At 42.6% G+C, this 26774-nt stretch overlaps 1 protein-coding gene across 50 annotated transcripts in view; it reads right to left on the bottom strand.

Annotated features, from left to right (window-relative positions):
- The window catches only part of LOC116985141 (mucin-2-like), a 1051610-nt gene that overhangs the window by 930701 nt on the left and 94135 nt on the right, over positions 1-26774 (bottom strand). The gene's annotated exons all lie outside the window — the stretch shown is intronic.

Raw genomic sequence — 26774 nt, 5'->3', positions numbered from 1 at the left:
TGATGAAGAATAAGCGGTGAAAAAGAAGTGCCCACCAATTCCATGAAAGCAAGGACTTTAGTCTCTGCCTAAAGCCATGTCATGGTGAGGAGATGCATGCTGGTAAGAATGCTGGATAAAGGGATGGGAAGTGCTCCAGACTGTAGGGATGCGCATGCATATTAGAATTTCAAATCGTAAGAGATTATAAAAGTCAAATGGAGCATTAAAGAAGGATTAATTATGAGCATTCCAATGGCCTCCTAGATGGTACAAACCAGAATGCTCCTTGCATCTCCAATGATCAACATTGAAACTGAGTTATTCTGCTACTTTTCCTCAACATTTTGCTAATGTTGGCACATGTTGTCAGTTTTCTTCTCCAAGAGAAAGGGAAGTGAGTGCCTGTATGTGATGGTCCTGCCTTCATTGAACAGCCTACCAACATGGTGAGCCATCATTGAGTATGGCTGTGTGATGTTGTTGTGAGGTAAATGCCTCGGGAAGAAGTCCCTTTAGATAGTCGGGATAAAGGTGCAAGGCTCATTGTGCAATTGGTAGGAGATGTGATTTTTCTTCTTCACTTGTGAGGTTATTACATTTTTTGTGGCTATACTTTGGGGCTTGTGTGCTCACATTCAACTTGTTGTCTCATTAAGTGTAATTTACATTATATCTAAACTTTCTGGCCACAATATGAGAAGAGGCCACCTCTTAACTTAATCTTGTCATCTTGAAAGTATGAGTTTTTCTTTTGTTCTTGATCAGTCATCACTTTCTACAAAATTGAAAGATCTCTTTCTTGCCAACAGTAACCAGCAAACTTTCCCTTTTAACACGTATAGGCATGCCTCTGTTCAAATCAAGTGTTTCATTATCATATATACCAGCAGTGGAATTCTTACTTGATGTAGCTTTACAGGCCCATTAATGCAATAACACACAAATAAATATACAATTCTGGCTATTACATTAAGGACAATATGTGTTCCTGCATTAATGGTCAGGTAAAGCTGCAGCAAGTAAGAGGCTGTAGAAAGTGGTAGACACCACCATGAGTACTGATGGACAAGGCAATGTGTATTTTTACTTATTAATCATAGTATTATTACTTACTAATTCATTGTATTACAGGTCTACCACTAATTTTCTGGCATATTTGGTTCCAGAGCCTTTCTGGATTATCTGTTTTGCCAGTCCAATAGATGCCCCTGCCTTTGGGGGGGGGGGGGGGGGGATGGGACTGAGATACCGCCCGCTAAGTCGGCCACGGAAGTCAATTATGGGAAAGGACCAGTCCGCTGTAGGTGGCAATCTTGGCAGATTGGTAAGGATTATTTTATCTGGAATGTCTGCAGTTGAGGGGAGACCTGATAGATTATGAATTATGAAAGGGATAGATAGTCAGATCCTTTATCCTAGGGTTGAAATTTTAAAGACAAGAGTGCATAGTTTTAGAATGAGAGGGGTGTGTAAAGGAGATGTGCAGGACAAGTTATTTTACGCAGAGTTGTGGGTGCCTGGAACACCCTGCCATGGGTGGTGGTGGAGGCATATGCAATAGTGGCATTTCAGAGGCTTTTGGTTTGGCTCATACATGTGCAGGGATTGGAGGGATAATTATCATTTGCAGGCAGGGGAGATTAGTTTAACTTGGGATCATGTTCAATATAGACATTGTGGCCCAAAGGTCCTGTCCCATGCTGTATTCTAAGATTTTAAAACCAAATAAACATTTCCAATCTAAAATCCATGTGATGGATTAATATACAATAGGTGCAGGAGTAGGCCATTTAGCCCTTCGAGCCCCTAAGAAACCTTTCGGCTGGTGGACTATTGCTCTTGAAATTGAGTTCTGTGGGCATGGCCTAGGGCAGCAGTGTGCATTTACGGGCTGGTACTTTAAATCAGATTAAGGCCACAGCACACATCGTGTGGGCAGTGTATGGGTCAAACACATCGGAGGCAACACTGCAGCATTTCTGCAGCAATATTTTTCAGTGCTATTCAAAATTAACCTCCATAATCTTTCCTATTTATGTAAGTTAAAAGCCATTTTTAATTTGAGCTGAAAATGTAGTTTGTAAGCTGACTAAACTTTCTTCACGTGCTTTTAACGTCCAAACCCAATGACTCATGAGCTATGTGACATACTTAAATTGTAATTGCATTGAAGGAAACTTCTTGATTAGATGCTAAAAACAACTTACTTTCATGTTTCTTAAATACATTTAAGTACATTGTAACTATTATTAAATTAAACATTTAAAGTGCCTGCAGCATTTAGTACATGGAAAAAACACAGCACAAACAATTGGCAGCAATAAATCAGCATTTTCAAAAAGGCTGGGCACAATTGTTGCTAATCATCATGGTATATTTTAAAGTTCACACGCTTTCTTCTTGCAACTTTAATATAAGGTGTTTAGCTATTCTTGTTTGACTAACAGACTGGTGAATTAAATGTTGCCAAACACTGAAGAAATTGATCTGGAATTGTACTAATGGAGTTATAAACCAAGTTTTGGAATAAGAGTGCAATAAATTTAAGCCACGGAAGCAGGGCTGGATTTAGATGAAGAAAGGCCCTAAGCTATTTCACTTGTGAGGCCCCCGCCCCCCCCCCCCCCCACCCTTCCCAATCCCCTACCCCCACAACTAGAGAACCATGACTACCCGACAGTGACAGTGTGACACTTTTAGATCCTACTGTATGTTAAACAGTACTGTACTGTGTAATTAAAAGTTGGTTTTAAAATACATATTGGATTCACCACCGAGCGGGCGATGCCTGGATCACCTTTTGAAGTTCTGGAGTGTTGGGCCTGCTGCTTCAACATCATGGAGTTGTGGTTTGCGGAGCTCCCAGCCTTGGGCCGCGCTGATTTTAATATCGCGGAGCCCTGGGAACCCTTTGCCGAGGGCCGCCAGTGTGAATCTCCACCCAGCTCAGCCTGTGGACTTCGGGAGCCGCGGTCTCCGGTAGGAAGTGGCCGAATCAGAAGTCCAAGCCGCTGAGAATTTTCTCCCGTTCCAACGTCGGATGGTGACCCCCAAATGTCATTGTACCAATGGCCATGGGGGATGTCCAAGAGGAGGGGGTCCATTGGAGACGGGGAAATGGATCATCAATGGGAGCGAGGACTCCTTCCCAAAGAAGAACGCTGTGAGGCGGAGGCGACTGAAGAAGTGCTCCAAATCGCGGCCGCGCGGAACTCATTGAGGTGGGGACAGAGGGGCACCAAGGTGAGGCCTCTGCTGAGGACCGACCGTTCAGTATCTGAGGGGGGGGGGGATGGTGAACAAATGGCAGGGATGGGGGTTGGGGCCGGAGGAAGGCAGATGAGTGGACTGAGGCTGAGGCTGGTGGAGGGGTGGTGGGTGGTCAGGGGGTATGGGGCGTATGATGACTGTACTGTGGGTGGGGAAGAGCTGGGGTCACATGGTTTGAGGGGAATGGGGAAGACCCAGTGGAACAGCCACTGAGGTTACCAGGGTTGGGGGGGGGGGCTAGCACTAGGACCCAACGCAGTCAAACCCAGGGGAGTGGGAGATAGCAGCGTGGAAACTTCAGTCCCGGTGCTGAGTCCAGGCTGCAGGTAAGGTGACGGCTGCGGGCTGCTGAAGGACGGTGGAGTGGCCAGGGTCAGCAGGCAAAGAGTAGGAGGTCCCGGTGGGCGAATGGTCGGTGGGTGAGGTGAGTAGGCCCCTCCAGATCTCGAGGCCCTAAGCTTAAGCTTGTCTAGCTTATACATAAATCCGGCCCTGCACGGAAGCCAGGGAAGTACTCAAGAGCTGAAGATAGCACTTCCACTGATTAGGCAGTACTTTGGCATATTCCTGTTCTGCTGATGCAAAGTAGGAATTTAAGCAGGATTCTAATCGGCTCCACATTTAATAGCAGTAGATGATTAATTTACACCAAAAAAGTCAATCCTTCTAAACCAGGAACTGCAATGTCCTGTTGAGGCTTTATGCTCGGGCACCTGCCTTTCCAGCTGCCAAGAAGATGTAAGTTTGCTAACTTTGATGCTAACTTTGATGCATGGAGATAATTGGCCACTATTCCTCGGGGATCATGGGGGGCAGCAAACCAGAGAAACATCTGCATAGTGAAATCTACTGGGGAAGTAGCAAAACTGGGAAAAAGACTAAGCAGCCACAGGTCAATGGCTGGCCTGACTTTGACTCCCACGTTTGAACAAGAATTTACAGTGTTAATTTACTTGGGGTGTCAGCTTTGCTAGGATTAATTTTCCTCTGAGAAATGTAACCTGGCATAACTGGTCCAGAAAGTACACTTCAATTTCAAAGAGAGGAAACAGTTTGCAGCGTGCTGGGCAGAAGATAGAGAATTGAACCAACTGGATTTATTTTGCATGAGGCTGGTGTGGACTTCACAGGTTTCATGGGCCTGTTCTATATTATGACTATTATGACATCTTAGGAAAAGGTCTTCAGTTAACATCATTCAATCAATTAGTGATATATTCAGTATGGTTGTAAAGTTATGATTTCAAGAAAATTACTTGGCTTAAAAAGACATTGTATTTCTTTCCCAAATAAATAGGTGACAAATTTGTATTTGGTCACATACAGACATTTCAACAATAGGCCACTCAGAGCAAAGGGCATAATTTTTAATAGATCAATATTTACATGACATTTTGTGTAGTATGACATTCTTTTTACACATGACTTTCAATTTTCACATTTAAATTAACATAATCAGAGTGCAAATGCTTAAACAGTAGGCCAGTCTTCCAATATGCAGAAGTTACCGATACCCATCAAATACCCACGGCAAAATTTCCAGTTAAGTATGCTAACGGATATATAGGATATCAACACCAATTAGCAGAGTTAATCAGTGAAATTACAATTACAAAAATTGCAGATGTTGAAAATCTGAAAAAAAAATGTGATTAAAAAAAATGTGATTAAATGGCAATCAGACATTACCCATAATGCGTAAGTGATTGGCAGATGCTGGGGGGAGTTGGTGGGAATGTGGGAGGGAAAATTGAAATAGTATAGGCTTAGTACAAATGGGTGTTTGTTGGCTGGTATGGACTAGAATAATAAATGAAAGGTACTGCCAACTCATGACCACAGGATATAGTTTGCCTCTAATTACATGGGTGTTCACTTTGTGCTGTAGACAACTACATAATTCTCAAAGCAATCATTTGATTTGCCATAGTTGCGTAATAGCAAAGAATTCAGTAACACAAAATTTGAGATCAATCGCTCATCATTCAAACAGCTTCTCTCAGAATATGCTGCACAAATAGAGCAAAAGCATTGATCTAACAGAATATCTGACTGGAAAGGGAAATTCCTCAGTCAATTAATCATATTCTACTCATTACAAACATTTTATTCTTATTTTTTATGTTTTTCCATGTTAGTATAGAAACCCCACTCAATATTTTGTTCTTCCACAAAGGCTACCACCAGGCTACTAGCAGATGGTTTTATGTTGTCTGCAAAAATACGAATTTCCTCTCAAAATGACAGTGATGGATTTGTGGCTTAGGTGCACCACAGACTGTTTGGTACTAACTGGTGTACCTGTAGTCATAGAGTGATGCAGTGTGCAAACAGGCCCTTCGGCCCAACTTGCTCACACTGGACAACCCTAGTCGCAGCTACTGGACAACCGTTACACTAGTCCCACCTGCCTGCGTTTGATCCATATCCCTCAACATAGCCTATCCATTTATCTGTTTAACTGTTTCTTAAATGTTGGGGAAAGTCCCAACCTTATCTACCTCCTCTGGCAGCTTGTTCCATACACCTTCCACCCTTTGTGTGAAAAAGGTACCCCTCAGATGCCGATTAATTATGTTCCCCTTCACCTTAAGCCTATGTCCTCCGGTCCCAAAATCCCCTACTCTGGGCAAGAGACTGTGCATCCACCTGATCTATTAATGTATTGTGGAATTTATTAAGAATTTATGTATAAGTTATGTTTTTGAGTCAATGAGTGTGTGATGCTACTGCAAGCATGTTTTCATTGTACCTGGAACTCACTGTATTTCTGCATATGGCACTCAACTTTTTGTGGGTTTTTTGTGGATTTTTTTTTTTCTCTCTCGAAATAACCTTCATTAATCTATCAACAAGCTGACTCCATCTGTGACAAACTGGACCTCAGGTTCCCCTTTAGTCTTTCCATCCTACCCGTGTCCTTTGTATAACTTAAAATTATTTTGTTTTTGTCCTTTTCCCAGTTCTGAGAGGTCTTTGACCTGAAAGACTAATTATGTTCTCTTTCCACAGAGGTTGCCTCACCTACTGAGTGTTTTCAACATTTTGTTTTTTATTACATGGTTTGTCCAACCTCCCCTCGTGGGTTGAAATGTGGAATTCAGGTATAATTCTAGTAATCTTACTGAATTCGATGTAAAATCAATTTACCCTTTCTATCTTTTATGAGACCCAGAACTGCTTTTCTGGTGCGGTGAGGTCTAAGGTGTGGTCTAATTATGCTTTTTAGTATACCATTTATACATTTGAATTCCTGCCCTCCAGTATTTCAATTTAATATGAATAATTTACTGGTGCGTCGCAATCTGGTGCCATATCATAATACTACTAGGAAAGCTTCCAACTGTAGATGACTGTAATTTCCAGAATATTTTCAAGAAAACTTCATTAATTGAATGTGGCATGTCGAGCAATAGAGTCATATAGTCATACAGCATGGAAACTGGTCCTTTAGACCAACTTGCCCACACCGACCAACATGTCCTACTCTAACCCTACCTGCCTGTCTTTGGCCCATATTCATCAAAACCTATCCTATCCATGTACCTGTCAAATTGTTTCTTAAATGTTGCAATAGTCCCAGCCTCAACTACCACCTCTAGCAGCTCCTTCCATGTACTCATCACTCTTTGTGTGAAAAAGTTACCCCTCAGCTTCCTATTAAATCTTAGCCCCTTTCACCTTAAACTCATATCCACTGTTACCAATTCCCCTACTCTGGGCATGAGACAGTGCATCCACCCGATCTATTCCCCCAATGCAACATTCCACCACCCACACAAAGACCCCAACTGCACAGGTGTGGCTCATTTCCATGCATCTCCCAGCACTCCTCCCCATCCTCTTCACCCTACCTGTTCTTTCCCCTCTACTCCTCCCCTCCCCAATCCCTTCTTCACCTCTCCCTCCCTCTCCTTTCTCCTACCCTCAGTCACTCCCTCCCTCCCTCCCTCCCTCCTCCCTCCATCTCTCCCCTCCATACCCCCCTCTTATCCCTCTATCCCCCAATCCTCATTCCCCCCCCCCCACTCTCCCTCATCACCTCCCACACTCCCCCCGCCTTCTCCCTCCCTACCCAATCCTCTCTCTCAAATTCCCCCACTCACCATCCTCACCTCCCCAGGATCTGGAGGTTGCTGCTCCTCTGACCGGAGGCCACGCCAACCGGAGGCCACGCCGGGCAGAGAAGGGCGCTTCCCATGACCGTGAACGTGACCATTTGATGTGGCGATGATGCAGGAAGGAGTGTTGCCGTCTCGGCTGTAACTGTCAGGAGAAGAGACAAATCTGCGCAGGCGTGGTTTTTATGATTTTTAAGCCTTAATAACTTTTAAAATTTACCACCAATCATAACAAAACATGTTGCATTTGCAGCGCAAGAGAATGGTGAGTGAGGTGGCAAAAGATCGTAGCGTTATTGTGTACGGTTTTTGCGTAAATATAAAATCAACGCAAACCGGAAGATAACTAGATGATTTTTAGTTATGTTAGAATTAGAATTAGAATTAGAATTTCCTTTATTGTCATTCAGACCTTACGGTCTGAACGAAATTTCGTGCCTGCAGTCATACATACAATAATACAATAATAAACAACAATAAACACAAATTAACATCCACCACAGTGAGTCCTCCAAGCACCTCCTCACTGTGGTGGAGGCAAAAATCTTAGGGCTGCAGTCTCTTCCCTCCTCTTCTCCCTCTGCGCTGAGGCGATACCCCACCGGGCGATGGTACAAACAGTCCCGCGGCTCACGGAACCCCGCAAACGGGCCAGCTCAAACACCGCGGCCCGGGGTGGTCGAAGCTGCCGCCCTCCAGTCCAGCGGAAGCAGCCGCTGGCCCGTGGCTGAACTCCGGACTCAGGTCACCGCCGCCAGAACGCCGTCCCAGCCACCAGAGCACCGTTCCAGCCCCGAGCCGGATCGCCCCGACGGGAGCGCCGTACCTCCCTCGAGCTGGGCCGCCCCGACGGGAGCGCGGTTCCACCCTCGGGCTGGGCCGCCCCGATGGGAGCGCCACAGCCCCTCACGGGAGAGTCTCAGCCCCGCGCCAGGCCGCCCTCACGGGAGCGTCACAGCCCCTCACAGGAGCGCCGTTCCAGCCCTGAGCTGGACCGCCCTCACGGGAGTGAGCCCAGGGCAAGTACTGACTGGCTCTGCCTCCGGAGTCTCGAAGTCGCCAGCTTCTGAACCAAGTGGGACCCATTGGGCCCCGTACCTGACACAATAATCCATCACTCATCCGTTCCCCCAACGCAAACCGTTTCCACCACTCGCCCGTTCCCCCAACCCAATAATCCACCATTCACCCATAGCTCCCACGGGAGGCCTGGTCCCCCAATGCAACCCGTTCCCCAACTTAAGATTCTACCACTCATCCATTGGTTCCTGTCACACGGGAAACCTGGTCCCCATTGCAACACGTTCACCAACATGAGTTTCCACCACTTACCCGTTCCCCCAACACAACCCGTTTCCCCACTCACCCATAACCCCCAACTGTGTGGGTCATTTTAAACTTTAAAAAAATGTAATTGCACTAAGTTTTAAAGTGATGTAAGTGCCACTGACAAGGCCATCTTTTGTTATCCAAATCTGATCATTAAACTTTGCTGTGCTGGGTTAGGCTGGCAGATTCTTTCCCTGAAGGACATTTGCTGTGAACGACTCAGTTTTCTCGGATAGAAACATTGTAGCCAGTAGGACATAGTGATGTCATAACTGCCTAACTGCCAGTGCAGATTTAAAGAAATCCAACTTTTAAATTTCACTTTAAAACTATTAAATCTCTCCCACTACATTCTTATCCTTACAACAATGTAAAAAAAACTCTCAGAATTTATGTCTTGGCAGCAGAGATCACATTGAGATACCATTTTCAGTTTTTGAAATGTTCACTGCAGTGTGTGCTTGAGATCCCATTGTGATGCCAGTTTTGGTTTTAGGAATCTTCACGGCAGCTTGTGTAAATTTAGACCCCGTTGTGATTAGACAACTGTGAGGTGCCACATCTGTGGAGCGTCACAATGGCTGGGAAGGCAAACGAAGGCTGCGGCAGAAAAGGTTCCCCGGTCGTCTCGGACTCCATGCCACTGGATCCTGACACATATCTGTCAAGAAATGTGTGGTGGCCAAAACTGAACACAATACTCCAAATGTGGCCTCACCAACACCTTGTACAACTGTAACGTAGCATCCTAACTTCTATACTCAATAGATAGACACAAAGCTGGAGTAACTCAGCGGGACAGGCAGCATCTCTGGAGAGAAGGGATGGGTGACGTTTCGGTTTGAAACCCTGATAGAAAGGTCTGTGTAGGAATGGGAAGAAAAATTAAAGTGAGCGTCAACCGAGAGATCAGGTTGGTTCAGGCGGGCTGAGCGAAGGTGTTCCTTGAAACGATCGCCCAGTCTGCGTTTGGTCTCGCCGATGTATAAGAGTCCACATCTTGAATAACGGATACAGTAGATAAGGATGGAGGAGGTGCAAGTGAACCTCAACCTTACACATAAGGCCTGTCAGAGTCCGTGGACAGATTCGAGGGAGGATGTATAGCAACAGGTATTGCATCTTACAGGGGAGGGGGTGGTTTGGGTGAGAATGGGTGAGTATAACCAGGGAGTTTCAGAGGGAAGGTCTCTATGGAAGGCGGAAAGGGAAAATGTGGCTAGTGATGGGATCCCGTTGGAGGTGGCTGAAATTTCGGAGGATTATGTGTTGTATGTAACGGCTGATGGGGTGGAAGGTAAGGACTAGGGAGACTCTGTCTCTGTTGTGACGAGGTGGAGCAAGGGCGGAGCTGTGGGGTACCGAGGAGTGAGGGCCTCATCTATGATTGGAGAGGAGAAACCCCATTCCCTAAAGAATGAGGACACCTCGGATGTTCTAGTATGGAACGCCTCATCTTGGGCGCAGATACGGCGTAGACGGAGGAATTGGGAGTAGGGGACAGAGTCTTTACAGCAAGCAGGGAGGGAAGATGTGTGGTCGAGATACTTGTGGGAGTCAGTGGGTTTGAAATAGTCATCCGTCAATAGTCTATTTCCTGTGCTGGAGACTGTGAGAACAAGAAAGAGGAGATGCTCCAAGTCAATCTCTTCCTGAGGAGACTAAAGAAGATCCATCTGTCTCTTCAGATTCTGGTGAACTTCTACCGCTGCACCCATCGAGAGCATCCTTACCAACTGTATCACAGTATGGTATGGCAACTGCTCTGTCTCCGACCGGAAAGCACTGCAGAGGGTGGTGAAAATTGCCCAAGGCATCACCGGTTCCTCACTCCCCTCCATTGAGTCTGTCCAAAGCAAGCGATGTCTGCGAAGGGCGCTCAGCATCGTCAAGGACTGCTCTCACCTCAACCACAGACTGTTTACCCTCCTACCATCCGGGAGGCACTACAGGTCGTTCCGTTGCCGGACCAGCAGGTCCAGGAACAGCTTCTTCCCTGCAGATGTTACATTACTCAACACTGTACATCGGTGATTGTGGTGGAGGCAAATCACTCCCCCCCCCCCCCCACGGACACTCCTCCACCAGAAAAAAATTGCACTACTACGACTGTATGCATGTAAATATATTTATTTATTGCTCATAGTCTATGTCGCTCTTCTAGGGAGATGCTAACTGCATTTCGTTGTCTCTGTACTGTGCACTGCACAATGACAAAGTTTGAATCTGAATCTGAGATGCTCCAAGTCAATTTGAGTGCAGGGTTATAATTGGTGGTGAAATTGATGAAGTCCATGAGTTCTGCATGGGTACAGGAGGTAGCACTGATGCAGTCATCAATATCACGGAGATAGAGTTTGTGGATAGGGCCAATGTATGCCTGGATAAGGGATTGTTCAACATACCCTACAAAGAGGCAGGCATAGCAGGGGCTCATGCAAGTGCCAATAGCTATGCCTTGGACTTGGAAGAAGTGGGAGAAGTCAAACGAGAAGTTGTTGAGGGTGAAGACCAGCTCCGCTAGGCGGAATAGAGTGATAGTATAGGGAAATTGGATGGTTCTGCGGTCTAGGAACAGACGGAAGGCTTTTAGGCCTTCCTGGTGGGGGATGGTGGTGCAGAGTGACTGAACGTAAAGATGAGGGAGTGGGGGCTCCAAAAGCAGAAGTCATTAAAGAGACGAAGGGCATATGAGGTATCTTCGACATTGGTCGGGAGAGATTGGACCAGGGGGGGATAGGATGGAGTCGAGGTACGTGGAAATCATTTCCATGGGACAGGAGCAGGCAGAAACAATGGGTCTGCCAGGGTGCTTGTGGATTTTGGGAAGAAGGTAAAACGGGCTGTGTGGGGCTGCAACACGATAAGGTTGGAGGCTGAGGAAGGCAAACAGCCTTCTAGAGAAATAATCTAGAGGAATATCTATTATCAGAGAGGTCTACTTTGATTGATGACCTTTTGGTAGCTTCTGTGACGGGTCCTGATTTTAAAGAAGGGCACTATCTCCTTCATATGCATGGTGGGTTTGCAGATAATGGACCTATGACGGCAGGGAATTAGAAGCAGGATTGCGCTCAGCTACCGTGCAGACTTAGCCCTCCAGAGCAGTATGGACTGCAGAAAGAAACCAGGCGTTTAGAAATATAAAGAACGCTATGGTTACTGCTCCGGCGCTGGGATTGCCAAATTATAATAAGACGAGAGTGTTGTGCCTACAGTGGCTTGCAAAAGTATTCATACCCCTTGAACTTTTCCACATTTTGTCACGTTACAACCACAAACGTAAATGTATTTTAATGGGATTTTATGTGATAGACCAACACAAAGTGGCGCATAATTGTGAAGTGGAAGGAAAATGATACATGGTTATGAAATTTTTTTACAAATAAAAAACTGAAAAGTGTGGCGTGCAAAAGTATTCAGCCCCCTTTACTCTGATACCCCTAAATAAAATCCAGTGCAACCAATTGCCTTCAGAAGTCACCTAATTAGTAAATAGAGTCCACTTGTGTGTAATCTAATCTCAATATAAATGCAGCTGTTCTGTGAAGGCCTCAGAGGTTTGTTAGAGAACATTAGTGAACAAACAGCATCATGAAGCCCAAGGAACACACCAGACAGGTCAGGGATAAAGTTGTGGAGAAGTTTAAAGCAGGGTTAGGTTATAAAAAAATATCCCAAGCTTTGAACATCTCACGGAGCACTGTTCAATCCATCATCCGAAAATGGAAAGAGTATGGCACAACTGCAAACCTACCAAGACATGGCCGTCCACCTAAACTGACAGGCCGGGCAAGGAGAACATTGATCAGAGAAGCAGCCAAGAGGCCCATGGTAACTCAGGAGGAGCTGCAGAGATCCACAGCTAGGTGGGAGAATCTGTCCACAGGACAACTATTAGTCGTGCACTCCACAAATCGGGCTTTTATGGAAGAGTGGCAAGAAGAAAGCCATTGTTGAAAAAAAGCCATAAGAAGTCCCGTTTGCAGTTTGCCACAAGCCATGTGGGGGACACAGCAAACATGTGGAGGAAGGTGTTCTGGTCAGATGAGACCAAAATTGAAGTTTTTGGCCTAAATGCAAAACGCTATGTGTGGCGGAAAACTAACACTGCACATCACCCTGAACACACCCTCCCCACTGTGAAACGTGGTGGCAGCATCATGCTGTGGGGATGCTTTTCTTCAGGGAAGCTGGTCAGAGTTGATGGGAAGATAGATGGAGCCAAATACAGGGCAATCTTGGAAGAAAACCTGTTAGAGTCTGCAAAAGACTTGAGACTGGGGCGGAGGTTCAGCTTCCAGCAGGACAACGACCCTAAACATACAGCCAGAGCTACAATGGAATGGTTTAGATCAAAGCATATTCATGTGTTAGAATGGCCCAGTCAAAGCCCAGACCTAAATCCAATTGAGAATTTCTGGCAAGAATTGAAAATTGCTGTTCACAGACGCTCTCTATCCAATCTGACTGAACTTGAGCTATTTTGCAAAGAAGGATGGGCAAAAATTTCAGTCTCTAGATGTGCAAAGCTGGTAGAGACATACCCCAAAATACTTGCAGCTGTAATTGCAGCGAAAGGTGGTTCTACAAATTATTGACTCAGGGGCTGAATACTTTTGCACGCCACACTTTTTAGTTTTTTATATGTAAAAAAATTTGAAAACCATGTATCATTTTCCTTCAACTTCACAATTATGCACCACTTTGTGTTGGTCTATCACATAAAATCCCAATAAAATACATTTACGTTTGTGGTTGTAACGTGACAAAATGTGGAAAAGTTCAAGGGGTATGAAAACTTTTGCAAGCCACTGTATATCCCTGATGAATCCTAAATATCACTGACCTTGCTGCCAATATTTCCCAAGAAAACTTTTATTTTTACGAAGATGTTTCCATAACCGGCTTCCGTCTCCGCACTAGTTATCTTTGCTCCACTGTGGGATCTTTGGTGCGGAGACGGAAGCCGGTTACGGAAATGAGGACTAAAATTACCCATGAATCTGCCCATGACCATACTACATCTTTTTCGTCGAGTGATCTATCTTGCTCGCTATAGGACCTTTGCTCTTGAGGATGTTTCCAAGGCTGTAAAATTACAAATATGAGCAAGTTTGTTCAGACTTTTCGATTTTATTTGTTCATTTTGTGAGGTGAATTTACTGGCAAACCCGGCCGTTATTGCCTATCGCTAACTGCCTTTGATCAGTTGTGAATCACCTTCTTATACTGCTTTCTCTTGAACAAATCCTGTTGTGTTGGCATTTCCAGGATTTAAACATACCAGATTCTAATTATTGCTGGAAATATGAACTCATGGAGGGTTATTCTTCCTGTCCATTTTATTGCTCTTTTAATTGAACTCTTTCTTCTTTATTGTGCTTTTTAATTGCATACAGAACTTGTTTGATAACTGCTATTTTTCACTTTGTCTCCACTGTACCATTCTCTCCTAGACTGTATTTTTAATTCTTTCAGTCGTTTCTGAGACCTGAGTTCAAATAACACTAGCCATCTCCATTAAGAGAATGTAACCCATATGTATTATAATGCAGAAGAAATGTGTTAGTGTTATCTGGATTTCCATGAATTTTAAACCCAAATCATGGAAGATGTGTAAAGCCTAATGGTAAAAATAAATATCAGATACACTGAGACAGCTATACATTTAGCGTCTTTAAAAAGCACACAGTTTTAGATATAAAAATCATTAGGCGTTTCTCAGAGGTGTTCTTCCCAGCCAATTAAAGTAACATCCTTTAGTTTTCCTTCAGTCTTCAATTAAATAATATGAATGGTTACTGAAGTACTGTATTTGAGAAGCTTGAGTAACCTTTCTGGTCTGTTAAATTCAATAGAGTGACCCAATTAAATGTAATTAACTGGAGATTTGGCACTGTCATTGGGACATGGCGTAGATAAATGTAAACTTTAAGAAAATTACATTCTCTCCTTGATGTACATATGAATTTAAAATAAACAGATATTCATGACAAAAGCAGTGAATCATATGCAGAATTTTTTTTTATTTTTCGTTTTGCATTAAATGATCATGTGGATGAAAAATAAACTCGAAAGATATATTGTAAAAAGCCATGCAGTTAGGAATAAAAGACAATTAGGATTTTTCAAATTTCACTAAGTAATCTTTGCTTAAAAATAATAAACAGAGGTTAACAATTAAATTGGCATTCAGTTTAAAATTCCATTTCACGGTGTACTACTTTCACAAATAGAGCACTGACATGTTTTTGCAGAAATATATGAGTACAGTTTACTCGATCCATTTTCACACGCCAATGTTACTTCCTTTGTTTCAGTCGTTTGTTCTTCGCAGCACTCACAGTTGTGTTTCATTTTATCTATTGTGTAGTCAAACCTAAAATGTAAGACCATCACAATGAAAATCAATCAGTATCATATGGCATCTTATGCATTTTAATTACAAGACAAAATGCCGCAATTTTCAATGGTATCATGCTGCTGTGGGCCATAGCCTTCATGCATTGCCATAAAGATGTAAAAACAAAGTAATTTTAACAAACAAAAAGGTCTGGACTCTCAAAGACAAAGTATGAAAATAATCTAATCAGTATTAAGTTAGCATTATATCTATTTATCAAATAATATGGGTTTACACCATCACTGAATAGCCATTACTAAGCTCACAAACAATTTTTCATGACCTCTTTATCATTAATACAGGGGGTGTCGCCATTGCCTTTTCACTTGCTAATTGAATGGTGGTTGATGATATAAGGCCAGATTGGTGAGTTTTGCCAGCTTCCTGGTTCTTGCTCCATCCTACCCCATCATGATTATGTTTTCTTCAGGAAGTGGTAGTGTGGAGCAATGTAAATTGGGGGAAACACATATTTTGTAGTAAACACCATCCCCGACCTTTCTCTGAGGTCGTATTATCTCAGTATTTTTTTTTTTGCTCTATGATGCATTATTCTATTTAACTATCACAAGATTCTTAAATTTACTTACATGGAAAATGAGTTGCAATTTCCTTGACATGAATTAAGTTCAACTGTTGCAGTACAGTTATCCTTAATGATTGTAAGCGATTTTGGTTGAACTTTACATAGTGTCACTGTTGGGAAAAACATGGAAATTAGAGAATTCCACCATTTTATGTTATAAAAACATGTAATTGGAACTAGATTATCTATTTGACATTTATCTAATGACAGACAGACAAACAGATGAGCTAACAGACAGAAGATGTGAAAGAGACACAGGTTTACCTTCTCAAATAACATATTAAAGTTATTGTCATGCGATACAGTAGATGAAGGCATAATGTTTACATTTACTACTATTATTCGAGCTTAGAGCAGAACTGAACAATGAAAGGCCTGTTCCTAGATATTGATATGCAAAATAACTTTTCATTGTTAGACTAAGAGTCTTTGTTAAAAATCTAGTAGGATGTGCAAAGGTCTGACAGTAGTAGGACAGAACTTCGGACTAATAATATTTGTAAAATTTATGTCAATATTAACTCATCGTTGAATGTTTTTTTTAACCACCATGCAAATGTGCACTTTTGACCTTTGAAAAATATTCATTCACAAACTAAAAAAGTAAACTGCAGACGAGGGAACAGAATATCCCAGTGCATTGACTTTCAAAGCAGTTGCTATTACCCTTGGCTTGGTTGTGGGATGTTAAAAACATATCACTGTCCCCTTTAAATGCTACTCTGCATTCTGGAAAGCTTAATATTATTGGGTCATAAAACAAATCCATTTGGTTAATGTGTGTAGCCTGAGGAAGTTTGAAATCCACTGCTCTGGTAAACTTTCATGCCCTGGCAGCTTTATCATCTAATATCATAGTTGGCAAAAAATCTGAGCAGTTCATAGCTTCAGGTACTTTTGAAGTTTGGTCCCTGTTGTGAAATCGGAAACACCTAACATAAGTATGAAGAGATCTAAGCAGGATAAACATTCTGCAGGGGAAATATATTTTTCATATAAATTGCAGTGCCCAAAATGTGACTTCTTACCTTGCGGAGGGCAGTAATAGCAACAGTGACGGTCATCCCATACTTTGTCAACCTAAACGTACAGGAAAAAACAATTGTTATTTCCCATATTATTTAACTATCAATCATGGTATGCTATCATATTGTAAAAATGTAATTTTGTGCAGGACCAGAGGACATAGGTTTAACGCGAAGTGGAGAAGATTTAATTGGAATCTGAGGGTTAACATTTTCACACAAAGGGGGTTGGATGTATGGAAGAAGCCGCCAGAGGAGGTAGTTGAGGCAGGGACTATCCCAACATTTAAGAAGCAGTTAGACAAGTACATTGATAGGACAGGTTTGTAGGGATATGGACCAAATGCTGGGACGAGTGTTGCTGGGACATGTTGGCTGGTGTGGACAGGTTGGGCCGAAGGACCTGTTTCCACACTGTATCACTCTATGACTATAATTACACACAATATCCAACCTTGGGCAATAATAATGCCACTCTAACCATAATTTTTTTAAACATTTGTTTTAGAAGATAGCTAAATGAATATTTATTCCAGTTAGAAACACTAGAAATAGAAGCAAGGAATTGTTATTGGAACAATTTCACTTTGAAAGCAACCTGGTTAGGCTGAATTTGGATGTCCCAACTTTTAGACATTTAACAACACTTAATGTTGTGCTTTTTTAAGTTGGATCCTGGATTCTGCTGCCTATCTTATTTAATCAACATGAAATTCTGATTACGTATGTTTTAGAATTTTACTTCAGTTTTTTCTTTCTTTTGCATGGCATGTCATTTATCATATGCTCAGTAATTTTAAGTAGATATTATGACTGATTAATCATATTAAAACAGTTGTAGAATTATGTACTTTTTTTCTAATCAGTGTCAGTAGTAATTCTTCCCAAAAGTGGATTAATATAGAAAATAACTGTTTCCAATCTCGCCAATGCAATTTTGCTCTAGTTTCAGTTAGCAGCCCATTCTGAACATGAATGGCAGTTAGCATCTTGACATGAATTGGCATATGGCAGAATTTACATGAATTGCTGTGAGAGGGGGCTGTTTTACATACAAAATAAGTTGGCATTTGAAGGAGGCTTTATCAAATATAGGTAGGGATTATGTTTGCCCTATTTTGATCCCATAAACTTTTGGTTTCCAATAAATAAAAAAACAGTCTTTAATGGGTCTGATAGTTCGTTTTTTCACATTGACAGCATGGCAGATTTAGTTTCACTTCATGTCAAATTAAGTATTTTGGTTTCACTGTTGGCTAAATTGAGATTGGCCAATATTATTTTATGTGTAACATAGCAAGCAGAAAGTATTTATTACATTGGGCTACTTAAAACCTTGGTCACTGAGGTGAAAAAAAAACTGCATGGTAATTCTTATAAAGTAGTCGTTTAGAATTCTCATATAGATGAGATTTAGCATTTATTTGCCCCCTGCAAAGGCATGTTAAATGGTGGCTGTGTGGCTGGCCAATGAATGTCTTAACCCCATGGCCTTGTTTTGGTATATATTGGTGCCCAGGGCCACTGGTGAAACATACCACAATTAAAGATAGCTGCCTTACATGATAATATCTTTCCCTTGCCCAATGAAGGAAGTAGTTGGGTCTTACATCACTGTTGGGTCCTTTGGGTTGTGGGAAAAGGAGAGCGTGATAATGGGAGCTATTTAGGGAAATGGTTAGCTGCCAGTTGTGTGATCGATGATGAGGGCTGAGGTACAGGACCCCTGGGATCATTGATCATCTACAGATGCCAGGAAGCCAGATGACTCTGATTGCCAATTGGTAAGGTAGGTTTGGTCATGAGAAGATAGCAAACATGAAGGGTGGAGACAATAGGTTATTATTAATGTAGGGTAGTGAGGGAGGGGTTTTGTGGGGAAGGGGTGTAGTTGAAGGAGAGTGGAAAATCCATTTAATGGGGTTTTAGAGGCAGACAAATCTTTAATTCATGCCAAAGCAGGCTTCATAGGTCCATTGAAGCCTGCATCTGCTGGAGTGAACTCTTGGGATACACCTCAGAAGCATTGAGGAAAATTGAAGGAAATCTCCAGAAATGTATTCAAAATGTATTTTTTTAGAAGAATTTGGTCATGTAGTGCAAATGACCATGGTGTTTTGTTGAATAATTTGTAGTCAAATGTTTTAACCCACCCAGCACCCAATCATTGTTTAGAATGATTTTCATGTTCAATTAATTTTAAACAAAGAATTATGAAAAGAACAAATCAATATTGCAATGTGAATGTACATCATGACACATGGAACCTGCTACAGTATAATTTGTACAAACCTCATCACAGGTTGAATTATAAAAGCATGTTAATTCTGTCTCTATCACCGTGCCTCCTGAACATCTGTAGTAAATACATGTATTATTGCGATCAGACCATTCATCACCATCCTGAAAAACAAAAGCAGAAATATCAGCGATTGTCAACCTGAGTAGCGAAGAGCTCTCTCAAAGATGCTATGTGGGTTGTGACTGTAAATATTCATGAATTCACATTCATCAGCTCCACTGATTGCCAAAGAAGCCAACTTCAACTGAAGTATTAGTAAAATAATTACAATTATTTGCTGTGGGTTGCGGTGGCAAAATCAGCTACGTTTTTCTGCTGCAAAGTAATGTGTGGATGTCAGACAAAAAAAATGGATGACTCTGGTATAATTCTCCACATCATGTTACCATCATTGTCAAACTTCAGATATGAATCTTGATCTTTATCAGAAGATGCTGCAGGGTAGGTACTGGCTTTAAAGTAATGCCCCTGCATAAATGAAAGCATTGTGAAAACAATGATTGCAGATTGATAACTGCAACAAAAAAATTGGAAAATATATTTAGAAAAAATTGTGAGAAATTCGTTAAAGCTTTGGGTTTCAGCTGAAAAGTGATATTATGCTTTGAAAATCAGTTCATGTTTGAAAGTAATCATTGGCAGGGCATAGCATCAGCTATAACTTATATCTTACTTAGAGTATGCTTTCTTTGCCCAAATGTTCAGCAATAATTCCAGGAGAGTACTTAAGGAAGTGATTATTCTTAATTAACGAACCAAGCTATTCACCATCAGTACTCCTCTGCAGCCAGATCTGGATCTGCCTCTATTTGTTTATCCACAATGTTGACCCTCCGCCACAGATTGTACAATAATAATTGGTAAAGTAAACCCTGGTTGATTTATGAAGAGCAGTTTACTCAGGAATTTAATCATGGGTTTTCTCGTGCAGTGAAATTCCGTGGTTAAACCTACGCTGAAGGGATTCACACAATTTCAATCGTGGTTGGACAGATTGACACTGAAGTGAAATCTGAAGCAGCAACATCAAGAAAATTTAGAAGATTAATCAGTGAAAACAGATACTGTACATCGTGTGAGGATCATCTACAGAACCATCTGAATTTAACATCAGTTTTGTGACTGATGTTAAATATAGGATTCTAAATGCAAGAGATACAAAATTGGATATGGTGCAGAGTTTTGTGATAATGCTGAGGACACAGGCCCCTTGATCTAAAAGGAGTGCAGAAGAGAGAGAGAGAGAGAGAGAGAGGGTTAAAAGGGAGACATAATTACAAATAAAATTACAATCAGTAGATTTATAGTGTAAGCTGCAGAAGACAACAATCTGCCAATACTAGGTAGCATCAGAATGATGGATCTCCCCTTTTTTTTTGTGGGGGGGGGAAATGTTTCAAGGATCCAGGCTAGATTTCAGATCAGCAAGTGAGAGGTAAAGTAAAGGAAAGGCAGGAATGATGGACGGAGCGGGGCAACTGAGAGAGAAATTATCAAGTTAATCGAGCTCTCCCTGTCACATCCTGCCTCTGTGGAATTGCTGCCCTTTCCCAGGAACTACCACTGCATCTATACCATTTCTTGCCTGCTGCTCAGGGAAAGTCCCTTCATAACAGTTGATGGTTTTTCTACGGGCTTGAGAGAAAGAGGGGCTGTGGGAAGTACTTGGTTGGTGGAGATGGAGGCAGAGCATTCTGAAGGATAGAGATGAGGAGAGGAGAGGAGAGGAGAGCAAAGTAAGGAAGAACGTCAAGTGAGAGGCTGTAGAGGTTGGCGTGAAGGCTGGAAGGAGATAGTTAAGAAGCAGGGGAAGAAGTGAGGGTCAATAGATCCACGAGCAAAACATGAACTACTAAAGGAACTCAGTGGGTCAGGCAGCATCTGTGGAGACAAAGGGGTGGTCAACTTGATATTTGCTCCTGTTTTCTAGAAGTGATCCAGCAACCGGACCAAAGTGAAGGTGAAGGAGGAAACATAGGGCAGAGGCTTCTGTACATAAACCCACCGCTGTGTATATTGAGTGCATATGTCTTGACAGGCACCTGGTTCTTGTCCACACAAATGTATGACTTAACATTCATGTATCAGGCTTGGTTCCTGTCACTTTGTGCCCCCTCCTCCAACCACTGTGTCAAAACATTACTCTGTAAGTACACGTTGTAGCTGGGGATGCATTGGCTATCCCAAGTTAAAATAAGACACAGATTGATAACTTCCATCGCTCAATATGATGTTGAGGACCTGGACATTCCCAACAGATACTGAACTGGAATACACTTTGCTATCATTGTCCAAGCATTCAGATATCTGATATTTACATCACTGCTCTGCGGGTGTCCTGATTTGGACAGCATGAAGAATGAGGGACATCACCATAGTCATAGCCATATAGCATGGAAACAGGTCCTTCAAACCAACTGGTCAATGCCGAACAAGATGCCCATCCCAGCGAGTCCCATTTACCTGCACCTGGCCAATATTTCCCTAAAGCTTTCCTATCCATGTACTTGACCAGATGTCTTTTTTAATGTTGCCATCATACCTGCCTAAGGAACTTCATCCGGCAGCTTCTTCCACATACCCACTATCCCCTCTGTGTTTTCCCTTAGCCTCATGCACTCCAAGTGCGAGACTGTCCAAGCTTTCTCTATTCCAATCATGTACCGAATTAACCAGTTTTCCCTGGATTCCATGTAATCTAATCTTGCAGAGCAGCCTAGCATGTGGAATAGCCTATGTCAATGGCCCTGTCATCATCAACTTTTTTGGTTACTTCTTCCAAAGCCTCAATCAAATTTTTGAGACACAATTTCCCACACACAAAACCAGGCTGACTATCCCGAATCAACCCCAGTCTTTCCAAATGCTTCTTCAGAATCGTCTCCAGTAAATTTCCTACCACATATGTTAAGCTTAAGGGCCTGTCCCACGTAGGCAATGTTTTAGGCGACTGTCATAGTCGTAGCAGGACGCCGAAAAACCGATGACTGGACTCCCCTATGACAATATCTACGACATGTTACAATAACCTACAATCTAGCCGACGTCCAGCTACGGCAAGCTACCGACAACCAGTGACCCATTAGGACGTTCACCTACGACCATGCCTACATCAACCTACGACAAGCTACGATCCTGTCAGCGACAACGGAGGACAACTGAAGACAATTCAATCACCCGTACCTGTTGTCGTAGGTAGTCGCCAATGGAATTCACCGAAGTCAGCACCTGCGACAACCGACGTCATCCTGGCGATAACCTACGTCATCCTGGCGACAACCTACATCATCCTGGCGACAATCTACGACAACACCTATGTCAGGAGAAGTCAAGCTATGCTCATTGGCGTCAAGCACACTGTCGGCGAACATTTTTGAAGATGTTGAAAATCCAGCAGCGACCAGAAAGACACTACGACTCTTTGGGCGACTGAGGAGACTACGACCATACAGGCGACACCCCAGTGGCCATGTGGCAACAGCATAGTTGCCTGTAGTCACCTAAACAATAGCCCGTGGGACAGGTCCTTTATATGTCTATTGTTTTCAGGTTTTCTTTTTAATCCTTCATTAGAGGCAAAATATTATCTACCCTCCAATCTTCCAGCACCCTACCTGTGCCATAAGAAACAATTCATATATCTCAGTTAGGACTTCAATTTCTTCCCACAATGTTCCTGGATAATCTGATCAGGCCCAGAGATTTATGTACCTTTGGGACCAGTAAGCTGGAAAATGAACACTTTTTTAATAGGTTAAGCTATGTTATCAAGAATTAGGTTGTCTGGTGGCTCGTGGACTTCCCCTCTGAAACAAACCTTTGGTAAAGTTCATTTGGCAAGGGAGTAGAAAAACTAACCCTGACTGGGTCCTCCTCCTGGCAAAATACTTGCAGCACACAGTTGCCATAACCATGTTTTGACAAGAGCCAAACACAAGACCTTATGGCAATATCCCTGATCCAGATAATAACACCTATTATATTAGATAATCATACGATTGAGAGACCACAAGAACGTCTGCATGACAATCGTTGTTCCAATTCAATTAGTAATTTTCAGAGATAATTTTAACAAGTCTGCGAATCCAAAACCTTCAAAGAGCAAGTTTAACATAATGAGCCAAATTAACATAATTATAATAGTGCAATTTTACTAACGGACTATATAACATCAGAGTTCATTATTGAGGATTTAAATGTATACTCTGACCTCCAAGTAATGAATCTGACAAATGAAATAAAAATTAAGACGTGTAATCAGTTTCAACTATCTTAATATGTTCTCCATTCCCTTATGAAGTTTTGCCCTGATATTTGCCCACACAAAATAATTTTACTTAAAATAAAAGTATCAGAAAATACGAAATAATTTTCATGCACTCACATTTTTTAAGTTTCCTGAGTAGTCTGTGCATCCTGTAGGAAAGAGAGATGTGGAATTACTAAATTTGTGTTACCTTTTTGAGTCGCAGGAGGGCTTTAACTGAATTATAGTTTATAATTGTTTTACTGTTTTGTGGAAATATAACTTACTACTACAAGAAGGAACACATTGCGTTGCATCTTCAGATAGCATCAATCCCTCTGGACAGTAGCAACCTTCAGTAAATTCAGTAAACACTTCTCCAGTTCTCATCAAACTGTAATTAAATATGGTTATCTGTTATGGTACTAAATATTATAGCAAAGAAGTACATCTAATATTACAAAAAAAATGATCTATACTTATATTGAAAACATTTTGAATAACAGAAAATATATAACAAAATACTTACTTGTCTGTACAATAATTGTGATTGTTGGTGGCACAGGGTTTATATATGAAACCATGTGGACAGGTGTAGCCTGAAAAGAAAGAAAGAAATAATGTTAGGCACAAAGACACAAATCTTAATCCACATATCTACATGTCTTTAGTGCTGGCCTGGGTGATTTAATATAAGTTCAGTGTGAAATAAAACTATTACCACAGAATATTGGTGTTACAACTGAAAATACTTTGGGGAAATATTTGGATTTGATTATCAGACCTTAATGGAAGCAGGAGTATCAGGCAATGTCCCATCTCTGTTCATCCAGTTCCACTGATATCCATCAGGCATGGGGGATGACAATTAATGGATAGTGGATGGATTCTCATTCATCACAGGCGATCAACATATATTTTCCCTGAATATCAGTCAATGAAAGTAAGAATGCAGGTACAGCAGGTAGTGATGAAAGCAAATGGCATGTTGGCCTTTATAACAAGAGGAGTTGAGTATGGGAGCAAAGAGGCCCTTTTGCAGTTGTATAGGGCCCTAGTGAGACCACACCTGGAGTATTGTGTGCAATTTTGGTCCCCTAATTTGAGGAAGGACATTCTTGCTATTGAGGGAGTGCACAAGGTTAATTCCCAGGATGGCGGGATTGTCATATGCTGAGAGAATGGAGCAGCTGGGCTGGGCGTGGAGTTTAGAAGGTTGAGAGGGATCTTATTGAAGCATATAAGATTATTAAGAGTTTGGACGTGCTAGAGGCAGGAAACATGTTCCCGATACATAGGGGGCACTGGAGGAGGGAGATGGCAAACCTGCCAGCAGTCTGTTTGTTTTTTTCATCCTTTTTGGTATTTTTAGCGCTTGTTTAAAGTTTGTTTTAATGTTCTTCTGTTTGTTTTATGTGGGGGGGGGGGGGAAGTCGGGGGAAACTTTTCTTTTTCAGGTTCTTTCCTTCCCGGAGATGTGATCAATTTTCGGGTCACATTCTCCGAGCTCTGCGGCCTACCATCGTTGGAGCTGGAAGCCGCCTCGTACAGTTGTGAGCCCCACCGCGGGGCGCGGACTTACCATCGCAGCGGATCCCTTGCATGGGATCGCTCCCACCACGGCCTGCGGACTTATCATCGAGGCTAGTCGGGAGCTCCAATGCCGCAGAAGGTTCGTCCAGCCCCGACGCGAGGTTCGATCGCCCGGCGCGGGGGAGCTGACATCCCCCCCGATGCGGGAGCTGAATGCCTCGACGCGGAGGGCCCTAACGCCGCCGGCTACAGGACTCAAGACCGTCCCGTCAAGGGTGGCTCGAGGCCCCCCGATCAAGGAAGAACAACAAGGGAAGGACTTGGAACTTTATTTTCGCCTTCCGTCACAGTGAGGAATGTGTAGGAGTCACTGTGATGGATGTTTATGTTAAAATGTGTTTTTTGAGTGTTGCTTTTTAAAATTGTTTGACTGACCTGGCCAGTGAATTTCACTACACCAATTGGTGTATGTGACAATAAATGAACTTATGAACTTATGATGTTGGGGGAATCCAGAACCAGGGGCCACAGTTTAAGAATAAGGGGTAAGCCATTTGGAACGGAGATGAGGAAACACTTTTTCTCACAGAGAGTTGAGTCTGCGGAATTCTCTGCCTCAGAGGGTGGTGGAGGCCGGTTCTCTGGATACTTTCAAGAGAGAGCTAAATATGGCTTAAAGATAGCGGAGTGAAGGGATATGGGGAGAAGGCAGGAACGGTGTACTGATTGAGGATGATCAGCCATGATCACAGTGAATGGCAGTGCTAGCTCAAAGGACCGGATGACCTACTCCTGCACCTATTGTTTATTGTCTATTACTGGATTCAAAACTCTGCAGCTTTTTATCACGATAGAGGGGCAAAACATAAAAAACTTCCATCAAATTACAGGTTTATTTTCTTCAGGTAAGTCAATGTCTGATTTACTGCTGGAGCGCTATTGCGGAGCGGGCGATGCCTTTCCTGGGTCGCCGCGCTGGGACTCCAGTATGCTTGGTACCGCCGAGGAAAACATCGTGGAGCTGCGGTTCTGTGGAGCGGCCAGCTGCGACGTTGAACTTACATCTCGCCGAGATCACCAGTGTGCGGAGCTCCGTCTGGCGTGGTCTGTTGGCTTGGAAGCCGCAGGCTCCGGTGGGAAGGCGGCCGTTCCTGGCACCCCAAACCGCTGGGGGTTCTCCCGACGCCGGAGTACCATCACCCGGCGAGAACATCGGGCGCCGTGGCGGCGACTGTGGAGGCCTCAATAGGCCCGACTATGGGTGGACAAAAGGACGGGGACTGGACTTTGTGCCTTCCCCCACAGTGGGAATCACTGTGGGGGGATGTTTTGGTGTTGTATTTCTTTATGAATACTGTGTTGTATTTTTATTAGTGTGCTGCAAGGACATCAGAATTTCCCCTAAATAAGGGGATTAATAAAGTATTTATCTATCCTATCTATCTATCTATCTATCTATCTATCTATCTATCTATCTATCTATCTATCTATCTATCTATCTATCTATCTATGATTAATATTTAGGTCTGGTTGTCACAGATCTCTATTTCCTGTGAGTAAGATTACATATTTCTGCATTAACTCTCCAACGCTAACATTTTTTTTTTCAAACTGTTTGTGTAACACAGCACAATTAACATAATATTCTTTATTCCTAATTATATAGATTTATTAGGGCAAATTTTTTCCTTACTGTAGAAAAATAATGCCGTACTTGCATAACGTAGAGGTGAACGATAGAAAGAAATGCAGTGAGTGGGGGTTAGAAACAATGCAAGTTCAATCCTGTATTTTCCTCTCTCCACTTGGCAATTGAAGGATTTGCCAACCACCTCCTTAAACCTCTGATTTTTGTTGTGTGGATAGGCCATCAGGAGTTTTCTGTGATCTTGCCACTCTCCATTATTTGATTTTGGATAAGCCCATAAGATCTCATAAGGCCCCACAGGTGGTGTGGACCAAATGTATGGGTTA

Source organism: Amblyraja radiata, chromosome 21 (genome assembly GCF_010909765.2).
Source record: "Amblyraja radiata isolate CabotCenter1 chromosome 21, sAmbRad1.1.pri, whole genome shotgun sequence".
NCBI lineage: Eukaryota > Metazoa > Chordata > Chondrichthyes > Rajiformes > Rajidae > Amblyraja > Amblyraja radiata.
Note: the sequence above shows the minus strand (reverse complement) of the source record. Positions and strands in the feature narration are given on the sequence as shown.